The 18,589-nt window shown below is 41.6% G+C and overlaps 1 protein-coding gene across 2 annotated transcripts in view; it reads right to left on the bottom strand.

Moving 5' to 3' along the window:
• The window catches only part of ncalda (neurocalcin delta a), a 59,037-nt gene extending 41,510 nt beyond the window's left edge, over positions 1–17,527 (bottom strand). The window contains exons 1-3 of one of the 2 annotated variants that reach the window (XM_084556370.1): positions 17,334–17,527; positions 14,435–14,544; positions 2,365–2,429 (exon numbers count right to left, since the gene is read on the bottom strand). The gene's annotated coding sequence lies outside the window, so the exon portion shown is untranslated. Of the gene's footprint in view, positions 1–2,364; positions 2,430–14,434; positions 14,545–17,333 lie in introns of those variants that run through there. The other variant, XM_084556373.1, reaches the window with a different exon arrangement.
• Between the last annotated feature and the right edge of the window lie 1,062 nt (positions 17,528–18,589).

The following is an 18,589-nucleotide window of genomic DNA, read 5'->3' on the forward strand; positions in this document are numbered from 1 at the left end:
AGTTGCCACATCTTGCACACGACATTGATTTGTGCAGCCCTTCTCTGTTGTCATACCTTTTAAAATTGAATAAAATGCTGCCACACATCAGAAGTTGTATCTTCCTCACATGTGGACCAGTCACATTGAGTGGCTGTGAAGACTTGTAATGTGAAACCAATCTTGTGACTATAGGTAAAAAGAGGATACAGAAAATGGATGCAAGTGTTCTATTAATCTATATATGGATTTTTAAAATAAAAAACGATTTGACTCTCAAAATCTGCTTTTTTTTAAATTTTTTATTTAAACCCAGCCCTCATAGCGACTGTGTCATAATAAGCGGTTTCTATTTGTTCAGACATCCTATAAGAACAGGTCTAACTGGACATTGGCTCACCAGACAGAACAAAGGTAATGTGGGTCAGGCCACTGAATCAGTCTAAAAGGGTCATTAAAGTAAAAGCCTACAATAGTATTCTGTCCGCCACCTCTACCTGAACATCTCATTAAAACAGCCACAGCTTTTACTGCTGTGAACGCCTGCTAGGAGGGGAAGGCCCTCAGAGTGGTTGAAGCAATTCTACCAAACATAACCTTCATTAAGTCAAGCCTGACCTCACGGAGGGAGCTAGAGGCCCTGCAAAACAGGCACATGAAACACAGAGACGGGGGGAAGAGCCGAGAAGGACTGGACTGACATTCCTTAAAACAATCCATTTTCAAAGAGCATGAGCTTTAAAATGCTAACACGGTCAATCACCTGACTGAAAATAAACTGAGGAAAATCAGGAACAATTTAGCTTTCTTTGTAACGCACATCTAACGTCCTTGCCTTTGCCATCTGGAAGACAGAAACGAACTGTGCTGTTATTAGCAATACCAATACTAGTTAAGATACTATACCCATGTATTAACACAGGTTTTTTGATTGTCGTCTTCATTGGCTAAATCTGGAGCAGCAGCCATACACGTTACACACCTATCAGCCATAACATTATAAGCACTGACAGAAGAAGTGACTAACATTGATCATCTTGTGACAATTCAATGTTCTGCTGGGAAACTTTTGGAACTGACATTCGTGGGAACATTACTTAGACATGTAGCACCCACCTAGACCAGAGCGGGCACCCCCACCCCATAGCACTGACACTCCTTGATGGCAGCAGCCATCCCCAGCAGGATGCACCCACGAAAACGCTTTAGGAACAACTCAAAAAAACATGAAGAACAGCACAAGGTGTTGACCTGGCCTCTAAATTCACTAGATCCCAAACTGATCAAGTATCTGTGGGATGATCCACAGAGGCCCCTCCCCTCAAAGGCCCTCCCACTAACAACATTCTGTTTGCAGATACCACAGGACACACTCAGAAGGCCCATGTCCACGCTAGCAAGAAAATAACATCAGTTTGAAAGCATAGGAAGTTAGAAAAGTTGATCAAATCCTGTGCAGTAGAGAATCTAAATTTAAACATGTTTGAGTAGTATAATCTTCAGGTTAGTTTATCACAACTGACACGTGAGCCGCTGCTGCCACTTCTACTGATATCATATCAAATATAAAGTGGGGTTCAGACTTTCCATTAACTTCAAGTGACCTGAAGTGTGCGTGTATGAGGCGCAGGGCAGTGTGCCCCAGTTTTATGCAGTGGACCTTTCAACTAGACGAGCTGCAGCTGTCCCTCGGTCTGAGAGCCTTGCATGTCTGCGTGTTTGTGTTTACGGCTAACAAGTAAGAGTGGACATGTGTGTATCAAAGAGCAAAGGATGTTCAGGCCATTTATCTCTTTTAATGTTGGCAACACAAACAGACACACGCATATTTGTCCTTGACTTTTTGAGCGAGTGTGTGCGTCTGCGTGTAACGGCCTGCGTTTGGAGGGATCCGGGGGCCTGGGAACTGTGTGGAAATCACACTGGGCTTCCTCTGGCTCATCTCAGAGTCATGGGAAACAACACTGAGCAAAAACAACAGGGCTCACCAGTGACCACCCAAACATTTCACCGTTTGGACTGGACACTGTACACCACCACCTTCTGATGAAATAACAGAGGTGTATGTTTATCACCTTTCTACAACTTACCTACTGGAGGAAAATAAGAACAAAAATGACTCGCTATAATCATGACAGCATCACTGGCAAACAGACATCATGAAAGTTGTGTTCATTCCACGGAGTCAAACTATTTTCATACTAAGATTTAGTTCTGGTAAAACAGTAAAAATGACTTATAATCCAGCTTATAAGGTAATAAGACATGTGCCTTTGCTTACTGCCATAATGATGTAAAAGTCTACAGCAGGTCTTAAACCTACCCTGCATTACTCTTAGTTTTAAAGCAGATAATAAAACACAGATTGATTTTTTTTTTGCAAACCTCAAGCGTCTTCTTCTGGATTTACAGGGTAACCTCCGTCCTCCACGACGCACACTCAGCTGGAGCTATAAAAAGAAGAAACATATTTGAGATGGTTAAACAAGAGCGAACAGCAATGCTGAAAGCTGCAGTGTGGCTGCACTTAGTCACAGGAATGCCAAGGTCAGTGTGCCGATGGGCGGTCAAATATGAGGAGAATCGCGCAAGAAGGAAGAGAATTTCAAACCCAGATTAGCCGACGCAGTGAAGTGGGAGTGAATGTCTGAGTGATCTGAACACCAGCACCTTAACGTTGTTAATGTTAATTTGCTGACATGTGGCACGTGCAATAGTTTAGTGTGTCTAACAGCAGTTATCAACACTGAAAAGACTGATTTCTTAACTGTAAGGACAGATAGGCTAGTACGGCTTAAAAGCAGTTGCCAAATAAATTAATATTTACAGAACACAGCTTCTGTGCGTTTCACAGAGAAATATCCTAATTAAGCCGGGTCCTTGCGTCTTGTATGTTTAGAACAGAAAAAGGAGAGAGAGCAGGAATAGTTTCTAAACCGCAAATGCCATTTTAGGCCAGACAAATGCTTCTAAACTTACAGTAAGTACAGGCCAGCTGGGTGCAATTTGCTAGAAAAAACAACAATTATAATAAAAATAAGAAAAAACTGAACACAACAATAAGCTGTTGCCTATGATTTCTATAAAGGCCTGTGTTTTTGTATAACATGAAGTGTTAATTATTTAGTCTACAGGATGTAATGTGATATATATATAAAAGATTTGCATGGCATAGTTGAGGTTAACACACTTCATAACAACAACCACAACTTTACTTTTTGTGAGTAGTTCATGGTCAGTACAGCAACATTATCCAGCTCTAAGAAAAAAGAACAGAAGCTTGTTTTATTTATTTATTTATTTATTTATTTTTAAAGAATGAAATGAAAACTCTATTGTCTACATTAAAATGTGCACAGGTCAGGGAAAGGATTTCAGTTCCTTAGTGTGTTTTTTTTTTTTACCTCAGAGACGAGCCATTTCGTTAAAATAACCCTTCGATTCTTGGTATTCTTTTTAAATACCAGGCCACATGACCTGCTCTTTGCAAGTACGTAGTGTTTGTCTCAGCTGTGACAATACGAGCCGACACCATTAAAGCTCTTTTTCTTTTTTTTTTTTTTCCCTTGCCGGGTGCCTGGAGCAAGGGAAAGTATGAGGGAAAGCTACCTTCCGTGCTGCAGCCATTGAGGAACAGAACAGCTCCCGAGGTTCCTGTCCTCTCACTTCCCCAGGCTCTCTCAAATAACACACACTTGTTCTGGCACAGCACAGCTTGGTAACCACGAACTCTGCAGGCAAACTCTGCATGTGTGCGAGGGAGTTTGCAGGAGCATATTCGCCGTCACACAGCATTTGTAATACAGACACATGAGATTTGATCTTTAGCTCTCCCCCTTTATCTCTATCTCTCTCACACACACACACACAAATGCCACATGCTACTTTACAGAACAATCAATGAGCGTCAATCATCTGTAACACGGCGCGGGGCTGGAGGAAGTTTCAAGAATTACACCGTGGCTTCACAGGAGGTGTGAGAAGCATATTTGGAGAGCGGCAGCAGTTGCAGCCGTCCTCCATCTGTGTCATTCAGGCACAACGCTGAGCAGGTCACTTGTGTTTTGGTAGCACTCAAGAGCCCCAATACACGATCACAGTAGTCACACAAGTAAAAATAGACTAGAAATGGAAATAAAATGCAGTCTCGCAGTGTGCTTTATTTACGAGAGAGTAAAAGTCATTAAAACGGGAGCGTATGCGTTTCATCAGGCGCAGGATGATACAGGCGGCGGCGGTGGACGCGACTAAACACGAAATGTTTGCTTTAAGAATATAAATCCATTCTATCAACTCTAGTAGGCTGTATAATCTGGCTTAGAGACAAAGCTGTTAATATTACTAATATAACTCAAATTGATAGTGATGGTCGTTAATCAAGCAAAACTGCAGTACCCGAGATACCAGCTTCTTAAATGGCATTATTTGCATCTTAAGCTTTAGGTTTAAGATTTCAGGTTAGCTAAAATAGGACATCTGAAGATCCTTTGAAGGGAAATGGTAATTTGTTCAATAATGTGCTTAGCTCAAGCACTAACAGCAGTAAATTTGGCATTTTGCAAGAAGGCTAGGTTTGTCACTGTGGCGGTTTATGTCAGTGGAAAAAGGAGAGAAATACGTCATTTTAAATGTTTATTTTTCACCGATTCAAACAGTGCATCCCTGTTGTTCTTCTGTGGGAAGAGCCTTGTGAAAGGGCCTCCCTAACAGCTCCAACACTAACTCTTCAAACAATGAGGTGTTCATACTGCAGCGCTCCCAGAATAGCCACTAAGTGGGAAGGTTTTGCACCTTTGAAGATAAATACACATATCATGTGATGCCAACAATTTTTAGTCTTGGGTAAATTAAATTAGGGAGCTTCTCTGAAAATATCTCACAATAGGAACTTCTATACGGGAGCAAACATTTCTCCTATGTCTGCAGTGACAGAATAATCAAACTTTCCTTCAGCACCTTGAAACAAAAAACCATAAAGAGGAAAGAAAAATGTAGGATTCATTATACAAGCCAACAACGGTGCCTTTAATCTACCGAGGGCACCATTTCCCCTGGTTTTTTGAGGGCTGGTTTGGCTCAAAGCAATTTTAATAGTCCCATGATTGAAAGCAGAACCACCAGTGTTTACGCATATTCATGTCCCCACTCTCCCACACAAACATACAGTACATGCAGGATGAACGTAGACACCATGGGCCGTCCCGGTCCTAAGCATGCTTCACACACCATTCGTGACTAAAACAAACACCAATGACCTCGTAGTTGGCCTGTCTCATGACCGTATATGGACGGCAACGTCTGGCTCAAAAACAAAATTACTCAGGGAAAAAGAGGAAACGCTAAAACAAAACTAATAATAGAACTTAAAACCCATGACGGAGGCCAGCTTTTGTTTTCCAGAGATCAAATTCAGCACTTGATTACATCATCCCAGAGCCATTCAAGCAGGCAAGTAGTAGCTAACGATAATGGGCTCTTAACCACTAAAGCAGTGTGGCTTTTTAATTTCATTCTCTTTTTTTTTTTTTTTTTTTTCTCCTGGTGAAGATTATGTCGCTTTTCAGATTCTAAACGCCCCCGAGGAAGCGGTCAGCTCCCCCGTGGACACGCATGGTTTCTGTCTCAGGGCAGAGGAGAGAGAAGAGAGGAGAGAGAGACATAAAGGAAATAACTGCACTGAGATACAGAGCAGCACAGAGTCTGGTGTCTCTGAACAAAATGTGACAACGGGGAGACCTCAGCCTTTCACTGGTGCCATGGCAACATGTTCCATGCATATGGTAGGTAAAAAAAATAAAAAATAGCAGCAGAATCAGGTGTAAAAATTACACACACTATACGAGCCGGGGAGAACGATCAAAAACCCCAGAGTGAGTGTGTGTGCATTCATGCAAAACATCAAATGCCAACAGCTGAGTCAAATGAGCAGAACGACTGTGACACTTCGAGGGATTAAGATTTTATTAGCAGCATGCCCCCCCCAGGCTTTATTTCTGTCACAAAAAAAATTCTCCTTGTCTCACTCTCAATATCTCCTTTTGAAATTTTCAGTTCGCCGTTCCCGCTTACATGGAAGCCTGTTTGCGCCGTAGCACCATCACGTCATGTTTGCTCAGACTGCGATGTGGCAAAGGGATCCCCGCCATGTCGAAATTAGCCGTCATCACCGGTGTAACTTTAGGAAAATGACTGGACAGCTGCTTGCAAAGAGGACTGGACTCCGTATGAGTCACGTTCATCAGATATTCAATCTCTAAATGATCTGTTGCACAAACTCGGCGAAATGTCGGTTGAACTATATCATTAAAGTAACCTACCTAAGCAAATAGATAATAATATGGAGTTGGATGTGTGAACAGATGATGTACAGTGTATTGGAAAAAAAAAAGGACTTGGGCAATGTAAAATCCCAGGACTCGATGTATACTGAAATGGCACTGAAAACAACATAATGCGCGGAGAGCAAAAACAGAGAAAGACGTAACAATGTGTTGCTAATCTCCTAGGACACCAGCCCAGGCAGTGTGGGTGTCTGGACGAGACACGCTTGCTTGCTCATTCGCTCTTCTGCTCAATAAAACTGGGCTGTGGCTGCAACGTGTCCTCTTCCTACCCTGTTTGCTGTGGTATACGGCCACATGTAACCCCCCCACCCCACCCTCTTCTTCTCTTATTCTCGCTTTCTCTCGCTCTCCCCTACTTGTGGCAGACTGGCTGTCATGGTTTGCAGCCCACTCATTACCGTACCCCTCATATAACTGTCGCTCCAAGAAGCTTTCATCCCACTTCTCCTCTATCTACTGCACACAGGGTGGCAAATTGGAACATTACATAAAGGGAATGTGGACCCAACTCGTGCACCTGTATGCGATACAAATGTTTTGGTTATTAAAAAACAGACATAACATTAAAACCACTAACCAGAGAAGTATATAAAACATCTTGTGACAATTCAACGTTCTGCTTGGAAACTTGTGGACCTGGTATTCATTCCTATATACTTAGACATGTAGCACCCACCTAGACCAGACCAGGCACCCCCCACCCTATAGCAATGACACTCCTTGATGGCAGCAGCCATCCCCAGCAGGATGCAGCCTTACACAGGCACACACAAAAACACTTTAGGAAAAACTAAAAAAAACATGAAGAACAGCACAAGGTGTTCGCCTGGCCTCCAAATTCACTAGATCCCAAACTGATCAAGTATCTGTGGGATGATCCACAGAGGCCCCTCCCCTCAAAGGCCCCCACGAACAACACTCTGTTGCCAGACACGACAGGACACCCTCAGATGGTCCATTCTCTGAAGAGTCACAACTGTTTTGGACGCACAAGGGAGATCTACACAATATTAGGAAGGTGGTCATAATGTTATGCCAGATCGGTGTAGTTCCCAGCACTTTTTGTGTATTGTCCAGTATTCGGTATTTTGGCAGATTTTCTGTACTTTAGTCATTCCTCCAAGAAGCCACTAATCTTATTATAGCTCCAGAAGCGCCATCCACCCATGTGACATCCACATTACGAAATGAGCCTCTCTTAGAAATAAAAGCGATGCATGTATGATCATTCTTTCTCTCAATATAAAATTAGAAATCTAAAACATAATATATTTTATGCGCCCCAATGTGTTTCATGACCAATAAATGCTAAAAAGATGTATAATGACTACATTTGAGGCTAATTCCTCTCTCTTATGAGGCAGTTTATTATGTCTACTTATTTTTTGCCCACGTATACAAACGTGCCCAAAAATCCCTGTGAAGTCAGCTTCATATACAGGTCTTTGCACTTGTCTGACAGTGGCAGGCGTTCCAGACACCGCGGCTTTGTCACATAGTGGGAAAGCCCTGTGCTAATTCAGGGCATGTCCATGGACTCCTGTGCAGCCAGGGTGTGAAGCCAAAGCCTGTCAGCGGAGCTTAGCAACTCCTCTCAGCTCTCCCAACGCACAACTCCACAGCTATTGATGCCACCACTTCTGACAATCTGTCTGGCCTTGCTGCTGGACTGTCACTGTCTGGCTGGTGAGGTAATGTAGCGCGTGGTTTAATGGGGAGGGTTGTATTGAGTAACTTCAGATTAAAAATACATTGTTGTCAGTGACAATTTGATTCTTGTTTTAGTTTTTGGCATCTGTCTGCCTGCCTGTACACAAAAATGTATTTATAATCGTATGACGTGTGCACTCGGTTTCTTCTGTATGAGTTTTTAATTGCACAGGGAGCTGAAGCTGCTCTAATTGTACAGTGTTACAGCACCAATGTGGGCAGTAAGACCAGTAAACATCCACAGTGAAAGTCTTTCAGTCAATTCAACGCTATAAATTCAGCTTTTTAATGTGAAACCCAACACTCCATGTTGCGGGGAATATATATACTGTAAGTATGAAGCCACATATAGAGTGGACAGCATGACGTGCATACAGTGGGAGATCACTGTGAAATGCCACAGCTGCTGCCCATTAAGTCAGCTCATAAATGGATGCACCGTGGTATGTTACCCACTGGGCTACATGTTCCACACTGGCTTTGAGCACCTGGGTGATGTTGACAGAGGTGTCTACCAGCGGCTCCAGCGTGCCCGTTTTAGGAACGGGGTCATTTACTTTGGCTCTTCGCTCATATGCGCAGCGTATCTCTGGGATAACGGGGGTCTGCTTTACGTAAGCAATTTGTGAGCCCTGCTTACACAAACATACGCAAAAGTAGAGTTTGTTTTGACTAACCAAACTCGGCAAAATTAAGCTGCAGCTTACGAGATGAAACGGGGCCCAGATGTGATTTCTATTGTTGGTTTAAACATGATTTCTACGAAAGCCAAACACAAAGAACCAGACTAGCCAAAGCTATCTGACCACCCGGCATGCAGTTTGGACAGATCATAAATCCAGCTTCAGCTCTTCATTTTACTTGATGTAAGGCTTCATTAAGGCTGTAATAGCTGTTCCAGGGGCAACTGAGACACACTTTAAAATATCAATGACATATTACCCCCCTTTAAGTGGATACGGCAAACCTGTTGGCACAGCGCTGCTACAGCATCATTCATTTGGAGATCATTAAGACATGAAAAGGTTTGCAGAGCCGAGGAGAACCATAGTCGGACTGCTTCCACATACAGTACAAGTAATCACCTCATCTTTTGTTAATACAGATCTACTGACGCACTTCAAGCCGGTATCAGGACTGTGTGACAGACCTATAGTATGCAACCAAAATAATGAGCTACATCACAATCTATGGCAGACACGTCAAAAGGGCCTTGATATAAGATTCATTCATTCATTCATCTTCCGTAACCGCTTGAAGGGTTGCGGGGGGTGCTGGAACCAATCCCAGCTGTCATCGGGGGGGAGGCGGGGTACACCTTGGACAGGTCAACAGTCTATCGCAGGGCTAACACAGAGACAGACAACCATTCACACTCACATGCACACCTACGGCCAATTTAGAATCACCAATGAACCTAACAATAGTGGGAGGAAGCCAGAGTACCCGGAGAGAACCCACGCAGACACAGGGAGAACATGCAAACTCCACATAGAAAGGCCCAGTTGGCCCATGGATTCAAACCCGGAACCTTCTTGCTGTGAGGCATCAGTGCACAAGATAAAATTCCAAAAGACCAAAGTTGCCACATCTTAAATATCTATGACAGGGGTGTCAAACATACGGCCCGGGGGCAAAAATGCACTCGCCAGAGGGTCCAGTCTGGCCCGCAGAACGAATTTTGCAAAGTGCAAAAATTACGTTACGTTCCAAATTTCCAACAAAAACTTTACTACTTTCAGTAAGAGTTGTGGACATAACACAACACGGAGACCTAGAACTAAACAGCAATTGCACAAATTTCCAGTTGTTCATTACATATTTTGTAATAGTACAAGTCATTACATGTACAATTTTCACAACAAACAAAGTTAAACATCTGGAGGCTGTGTTATTTATGAGTTACATGCTATTGTGTTACTGGTTCAGCCTGCTTGGGATCAAATTGGGCTGCATGTGGCCCCTGAACTAAAATTAGTTTGACACCCCTGATCTACTGTTTAGAAAGCGGGCCTTGTGGTTTTAATAAGTGGAAACCCTAAACATAAAAGCTCTGGAACACTTCTGAAATACAACGGATAAAACAAAGTACAGAAGAAACTACCATGCTCATATACTTTGCCTATACCGAGTGATTCATATACGCAGTATTTAAACTGCTACTGTGATTATTGATGAATTGTTTCAGTAACTTGAGCTTTAGGAAATTAAAGCCGGCTTTTGTAGAAAAAGAGATTAACTGATTATTTGAAAACAATTCTGCAGACGGATCCGGATAATTATAGCCCTTCATTGCCTAGATATACAACAGACAAATGTAGCACAGACTCCACTGAAATCCATTTCTGACCCCGTATGAAAGCACATGAATACAGCTCTATTTTGCATCAGGCCCTGAAGCCCATCACCCGACTGTTTTATAATAGAGGCATGTTAGATAGATATACAGACAGTGACACATACTGACACAGAGTTGAGTTATAAAGGCCAGTTGGTGTGTACAGCTGACATTTGAATGACAACCACACAGGGATGTGGTTATCTGCACATTCCAACAGCAGGGTGTGGTGAAGGACGCAGCGCTGATCGAGAGCACGTCCTCAAAATGAATATCAAATTTAAAGAGACCCAAGTGGATAACTAGAAAATCTGCCAGCGGAGCTGCGGTCCTCAAGGCCGGCGTAGAGCTATTAGGAAGCGTAGCTCCGCTGTCCCAACTGTTAAATTAGCAGCAACCTTATTTGTAAATGTTACTTCAAACAGGATCAAACAATAAACTTCCCTGTCAAAGACAAATAGACTGGATTAGTTACACTAAGTGACTGGCTTTATAGTCTCCCTCTGGTTCCTTTTAATAAGACATCAGTCTATCCATTTCCGATTATAGTTAAATAATTAATAATAACGCCTTATTAATTTCGCGACACTGTAAAGGAGGCAAGGAAAAGGAAAACAAAAGGGACGACGCTGCAAAGACCTTTAACCACAATAGTACAAACAAATTTCATAAGCCATCAGAAGCGGAGCATTTAAGATCAATAAGCGCCACCGACCGTGACCATTTTATTCAAATCTGCCATCACCCGTTCTCATCACGCAACACATGGAGCAGGCTGGCAGCGCATAGCTGCGATGACTCAAGGGTCAGAGAATGGCCTCAGACCAATCACAGGGCCCGGTGGCAGCACTCGGTCATCTATGGACTGTGAGCTCACTCTGACACACATGAGACACGGTGGCTTGCCTTTTTATTCTATGTAATCCCTCCACAGATAATCTCCTTGCTTCCATTATGTTATATAACATAAAAAAAAAACAGATGCACTTATTCTGAATGGCCAGAGAAATGGTTTTATAGATGTGACCTAAATGAATAAACGAAATCTGTTTGGTAACTGTGAGAATCTTCATTATGATGGGATGTATGAGTATGTCTGTACTCGATAGATTTATCAGTCCTAAGACATATAATGTTGGAGCTGACTGAGCAACTCTTCAATGTGTTACTTCAGCACATTACGTTTCACTTTTCATTTTCATTTTGAGTTCTTTTATTGGAGTACTTTACATTCATGTATTATTCTAAAATACTTCTTCGCAATAACTGTGTTCCAGGGGCAAGAAGTCTTCTTCATGTGCAACAACCTTCTTTTGGGCAATATCTCCATATCATGTGCAATAATTCTTGTTTTATGTGCAATATTCCTATGTGCAATACCTGTACAGTTGCACACATAAATATATTATTTAATAATGTTTACACCAATTGAACAGCTGTTTTTATCCCTGTTTGAGACTGTTAAGTTAATTGAGCATGCTTAGTTTATTTAGTTAATCGATCTAGTTAGATTTATTATTTGTCCTCTTGTTTTATGGACCTCAGTATTCAGTTTTGTTCCATTTCATGTGCCGAAAACCTAACTTCTCACGAGCGGCATCTATCGCAAATAGTTCAGCACCCTCAATCGCTGACCACAGTCACTTGCTCCGGTTTATTGCAGAGTTGTACGAGGTTTGCACTGCAACACAAGCCTGCATAGACATATGACACATGTCACGCATGCATGTGTGGGATTTTCCTTTGAAGTCATTCTGTTTTTCAAGAGAACTCATGACGACCTCTCAGGCATTTATGGGGGGGGGGTCAAAGCAGTTGAAGTAACTATGTATATAAATCCTTAATCGGACTAGAAATAGTTTGATTGTTGTGCAACACAGAGTACATTGTATTATCCTATGATATTTGATCAGAATCAGTACGCCCGTTTCCGCACTCCAGTTCAGCACGTAAATCATGTTCGTCATCATTATTTACAGACTTGTTGAAGGATCCTAAACAAAAACAAATCTGATTTAGTTGCTTCCGATGAGCAAATTCTTCATTAGGTATATGCTAGAGAGAAACATGTTACTCAGAGGATATTTTAAATGTAGGTTTGGGTTTATGTCCAGCCAGAAATATGGATAACATTTGGAAAGGAGCTGCATGAAACCGATTGTCATGAATCCATAAAATAAATGGATGGATGGATTTGGGGGTGGTGGTGGTGGTGATGGTGAAGCGTGCCAGTCCTGAAGGCGGCGGGCAGCACATCATGTTCTCCTGTTAAAGCTGTCACCGTCGTGACCGTAGGAAGTAGGACGCTGACAGTTGATGATCCCGTTTGATCTCAGCCCCTACGCCACACTCATGTCAAGCGGAGCAGAGCAGAGCAGAGCAGAGCCACGGGGCAACAACTGTGGAGCTATCTACACAAGAGGGTGGGTGGCACGCTGGGATATTTGTCTGTACGCTCGTGTTTCAAGGATTTTTTTGTGAAGGACATACCGTGACATTTAGAATTTCAGTAGATATTTTAATATTTTAAAAAATACCAATAAAGGCTGATATGCAAAGTAACAAAAAGAAATCTGCCCCGTAACTTGGCTCGTTCACATTCTTATGGGAGCAGGGGAGCTCAATGAGCTGCAGTGTAGTTGCCCTTGGTACGAATGAGGAATGGCAACAATCCTAGCAATCCATCCTAGGAAAACTGAAGGACGAATGTAGAAACTGTTTCCCACACGGTGTCCGTGTTTGATAAGGAAAACGAGCCAGAGAAAAGCAAACAAGCGAGTCAGAGCTGATGCCATGCTGTCAGTCCTGGCTGGATTCCCACATGTCCACTGCACCAACACAAGGAACATCTTGCTCACTATTGACATTTTTTCCATTCACTTGTTATTTGAAATTGCTCTTTACACTTCAGATTAGGGCTGCAAGAACGCACTGGTTAAATTGATGACGTCGACTGTGTAAATACCTTGAGTTCATTGTCAGTTATAGCAGGTCCCACTGCCAGAGAAACGAGACTTTACCTGAGAAACCCCAAATATGTATATGATATAATGTCATTGTTGTGCAAGATAAAACATCCCAGCACTTTCTAATTTCAAAATGACATGGAAGCAGTGTAAGTATTTGGGCTTTGGCATTGAATTTTAAACAATTTTCTTGTGCCGAGTCCCTGGGAGAGCAGATACAGGCTTGTGAGCCCATTAATATCCTTGTCAGTGCATTTATAAATTGCAAGCTATTTTTTTATTTCCATATACATATAGACCTAGAAGACAAATTGACGCAGATTTCTGTTAAAGTGGGTGTAAGAAACATTTTGCAGATAAATCATGTAAGAGTATTTCCATGACACCATCCCAATTTGGTCTATGCTTTCACGCATTTAGATTTCTTTCCATTACCTCATACAGCCCACACAGATGATTTGACTGGTCCAGGTATAATCAGCTCCCAATGGAGCTATGCCACGCTAGGTCTATGCTTTTTTAATTTTACGACGATTTCACGTTAAATTTCTTATCTGCAAATGAAAGTTTGAAAGATTAATGGAAGAAGTAAGTTAACCGAAGGATTAATTAATGACTACTCAGGAAATAATTAATGGATAAGTCACAAAAGAAGATATTAGTCTATATTGAGAGACATGAGATACTGTGACTACAACACAAAGGCTGTATATGCAGTATGACTTATGTACAAAATAAACAACGATACACAGCTATCAGACTGCTACGTGCACAGTTTTAATAGTGAGGTATTTTGCATTTCTCTCTGCAGGAAACAGGTACCACGCCATGGTCTGAGATGTCAACCACTGCTGTTTTACGCTAACAAATGTGGTCTGTCACCATAAACACGTGACAGACAGAAAGCCATGGGAAATAAGTATAATCGTTATAGCGTTAATAATTTTTTTTTGTAGTCCACACAAAAGTTCTGCCATTATTACAACACATTAACAGTGGAGAAATGAGCTGGAGAGTGAAATTCCTCAAGTAATGTGTGCAGATGTGTGCAGATATCTTAACTAGAGACATTAGTTTGCAACAACTCTGCTACTCACCAGGTGGAATGTGTGGACTCCTGCAGCCCAGGTGAGTGCTCTCAGACAGCGGGTTCAGTCCTTGTGGCGGGTGAGGTTATACAAGCCTCCTTTATCCACCGATGTCTTATCTGAAATGTCACAGCATATGAAGAAACAATTTGTTTGCATCCATGGATGTGTGCACACAAACGGCAAGATTAATGTGTTGGTTACAGGGCGCGGTTCAGGATTCTGCTTTGACTTCACTGAGGGACAAAGCTTGAGTGATGATACTTATCTATTCGATTTAAGCTGCTCAGAGACTCACTGACTCACTAATTCCACTATCATAAATGGTGACGCTTTTATTGACTTTTGTGCTCATTCACACACAGCAGCGAGCTATCGTGCAGTGCCTAGCCACTAACAACTCTACCACTTTGCTTCCTGTGCCACAGACACCTCACAAGTCCAATAAATACTTAATTTAAAAGATAATACCGCATGTGTCCATGCATGCATCGAGTCAACCAGGGCTAATGCACCCTCCTCACACAGAAACCACTAACTGCTAAACACCATCCACCTGCAGCTCAGTTTAAAAACTCTCCAACCTAACATGATGGTAAAGTTAAAGCTGCTCGGTCTGCTGATGCTGAGTGCAGCTGTCAGGAATAACGCACAGCCTGATGAAGTGCAAACTGCCCCAGATGTCGGCTCATCTGTCTCTCCATACATGTAATAAACTGAGGAGATAAGGTGAGAAATCTACTTTGCACATACAGAAGGCGAGTGCCACCGTCGCTTTCCCGTTATTAATCTGGACCGACCAACAGCGACCAGATGTTCTACACTTCATGAAAAAAAAAAACGTACTCATACTGACGCAGAGATTCAGAGATGCTGATTATCAAACCCTAACCCCACAATGTTAAACACTACAAATAATTGATAATTAATATGACCATAAAGATATTGTGGGCAGATTCCCACAAGCTCCATGCACTTGAGCTGTTTTTGACATACAGTAAATCAGAGCTGATGCCGTTTCTCAAATGTAAAGGAGAGAGAGCAATGATCCATTTTTGTGAGGCCTAAAGATAAATCAGCTACATGGGAAGGTAATCGGCAGATTAAATGAAAATTTTACCGCGCTTAATGTATCCTCATTTTTTTATTGGATCATTTTAAGCTAAAAATCTATCTGAGGGGGCATTTTAGTCTTGAAAAAGTCAACTTGTCAGTGCTCTCTGGTGGACAAATGAAGACGATGATGATACATCGTTGGACAATCCTGTAATTCTCGTATTTTTTAGTTATTTATTTATTTATTTTGGCTTCATTGTTGTTCTTCTAGATCAAAGGTGTCAAACTCATTTTGGTTCAGGGGCTAAATGCAGCCCAATTTGACTTGAAGCAGGCAGGCTTGACCAGTAACATAACAGCATAATAAACTATATCATCATTTTACAAAACATTTCATGAACAGCCTGAAATTTCTTCAGAAAAATAAGTGCAATTTTGGCACATGCTTATCTCTGGGTGTTTTTGCTCTGTCTGCTACTTCTGTTGAAAAATTGCCGTTAATGTCTCCGATGTAATTTTCGCACTTTGCATGTTCATCCCACGGGGCCGGACTGAACCCTCTAGCGGGCCGTATGTTTGACACCCCTGATCTAGAAGCTGCTATCAGATGATTTATCTCAACTTAACTCTCAACTTTATTTATAGAGCACTTTAAAAACAACCGCGGCCAAAACAAAGTGCTGTACATAGATAAGACTAAGAAGAACATAAGACGTACGACAAACAATTAAAAACAATAAAACAATTAAAAGCACTAAACAAGAGCAGGGTCTCATGCTGGGCTGAAAGCCAAGGGATACAAAATGGACAGTGTCTGATGTGCAGTGGTAGATCGTTCCATAATTTGGGAGCAGCCTCTTTGGGATCTTCTGCTTAGACCTCTTCAATCTCTATGTGACGTGATCTACAGAATACATTTCAGGGGTAAACATTTGATAAATTCACATAGATAGTGTGTGTAAATCGTGTTTGTTCATCTCCACTGCAGCCAGCTGATGCATCTTGATCATAAATGAGAAATCCCTGTAATGCAGTTTCCATTTTTGTTGAGATGAAATGATGTGCATGGTCCCACCAGTGCATAGTCAAGTGAGGAAATGTTTCAACCCACTTTTATTTTTATTTCTTCTTGCAGGAGAACTTATTCATTTCCCTTACAGATGTCACTTCTGCAGTAATCGTGCGCAAATCGTGCGTAAATCGTGCGTAACAACACATGATTGACGCATCTTTCCAGACGTGTGTCTCTGTGTGTTTTCTCTCTCTCTTCCTTCCTTTCTCTCTCTCTCTCTCTGTCACTGTGTTCAATCCAAAATCTGAGGTGTTGCAGCACAGGAAACAAGTGAGGACTCATTTGTTTTAGTTTGAATCCGCCCACAGCGCAACATGAGGATATCTTTCTTTTACATGCACAGCAGTGAAAGCAAAACAGGTCAATAGAAGGCGATACGAACAATGTAATAACAGCGGAACACACGCTGGGTAGGATTTAAAACCTTTGGCATCAGGACGGAGGCAAAGAGAAGAAAAGAAAGTTGGTCTCTGCTCAAACACAGGCTCTGTTAGCTTAGCATGCTAAAATGCTACTGTGTTTGAATGCGCCAGATGCACCGATACTAAACTACAAACAAGTAGCCAGCTAAATGGTTTTGAACTCCACTGAGGGTGGTGGCCAGTTATTTTATATTTTTTCACTGTCAACAAATATTCACTCGCTTCATTTCCCTGGTCATTAGTTCACAACAACGTAACGGCGCTGTGTATGGAGCGAGAACAATATGAAACAAAAACAATGCGAGCAATAAAAGCGACACAAATATGTCAACAGCTAACCGCACATTAAGTGACTCACCTTTTATTTTTAGTACAAATGTCCTCCGAGGTTGATTCTTCATCTGCCGGCGACTCGGTACAGAGCGAGCAGAGGAACACACAGGAACACATGTAGACCCCAACAAGTGTCAGTGTGTACACTGCTAGAAAAGATAAGATAAACAAGATGTGCTGCACGGTAGGGAAAAATAACTCGTCTTCCGGTCTGCCAAATTGTGTCTGCCCCACATCGTAAATAATCTTACAGAAACGTGTACACGTATATATTTTAATTAATAAATTCATCTTAGCGTTTTTACTTATTTTGTCCCCTATAAAAATAATGTTAATTATGTGCAACACGTGAAAGTCGGATCGTGTGTGATGTATTCAGAAAAAAAAGCAGAGTGAGACGTCTGTCGTCTTCCTCTTCTCTAACCCCTAAACTATAGTTTTATGTATTGTAAAATGCTCTGGCGCCATCTAGTGGCCAAATAATGGAAGCGGTGCATTTCCTCTGACAGACTAGGCTGACAAAATTCTTACATTTAATAAAAATAAATGGACTTTTGGTTAGTGTAGTAGGGTATTGATGGGTGCCACAGTTTCTCCTTGTGATGTAACATTGTCAGCACTAATACTATTATCTGTGTTTCCTGGTTTCAAGGAAATATAATGGTCATATAATGTTGGAGAAAGGCACTGTATGAATTGCAGATAGACTACATGCACAGCAAACGCATGTGGTTTCAGAAAAATCCTTAACAATCGGAAGATGATATTAAAAATACCATAAAGAAATAAAGATTAGAACTGGACTGTGAGCCCAGGAAGTCCTTCAAGATACAAGATGTTTATTGGCACATGCACTGTCGCAAGTCTCCACAAATAAAAGAAATATAAAACCTTCGAAGAGTAAATATATATATATAGATAAACAAGGTACATTAAAATAAACTAAACACACTAAAAACACTTCAAACTCAAGTTTAAAAAAGTGCTAAAGATGCAGTCAGTGGGAGCGATGGGAAAGTGAGGCAGTGTTTGATAGTCTTGGGACTTGAGGGTGGAAAATGTTTGTAGAAACTGTTTATCCTAGCTGAATTAACACCTCTACTTCTGCACTGCGTCGTGAAGTGTTACTGCTATTTTAAATTAAACTTCCTCTTGCTTTAAAAAGTGCTCCAGAGCACCGGCCAAAGGACCCGATGCTTCTCTCAGTACTGAACGTCTGCCAGTCAAATTCCATCCAGTGTCGGTTTGTTTTATTTGTCAGTTCATTTCATAGTATAGCTG

Source organism: Chelon labrosus (genome assembly GCF_963514085.1).
Source record: "Chelon labrosus genome assembly, chromosome: 12".
Lineage (NCBI taxonomy): Eukaryota > Metazoa > Chordata > Actinopteri > Mugiliformes > Mugilidae > Chelon > Chelon labrosus.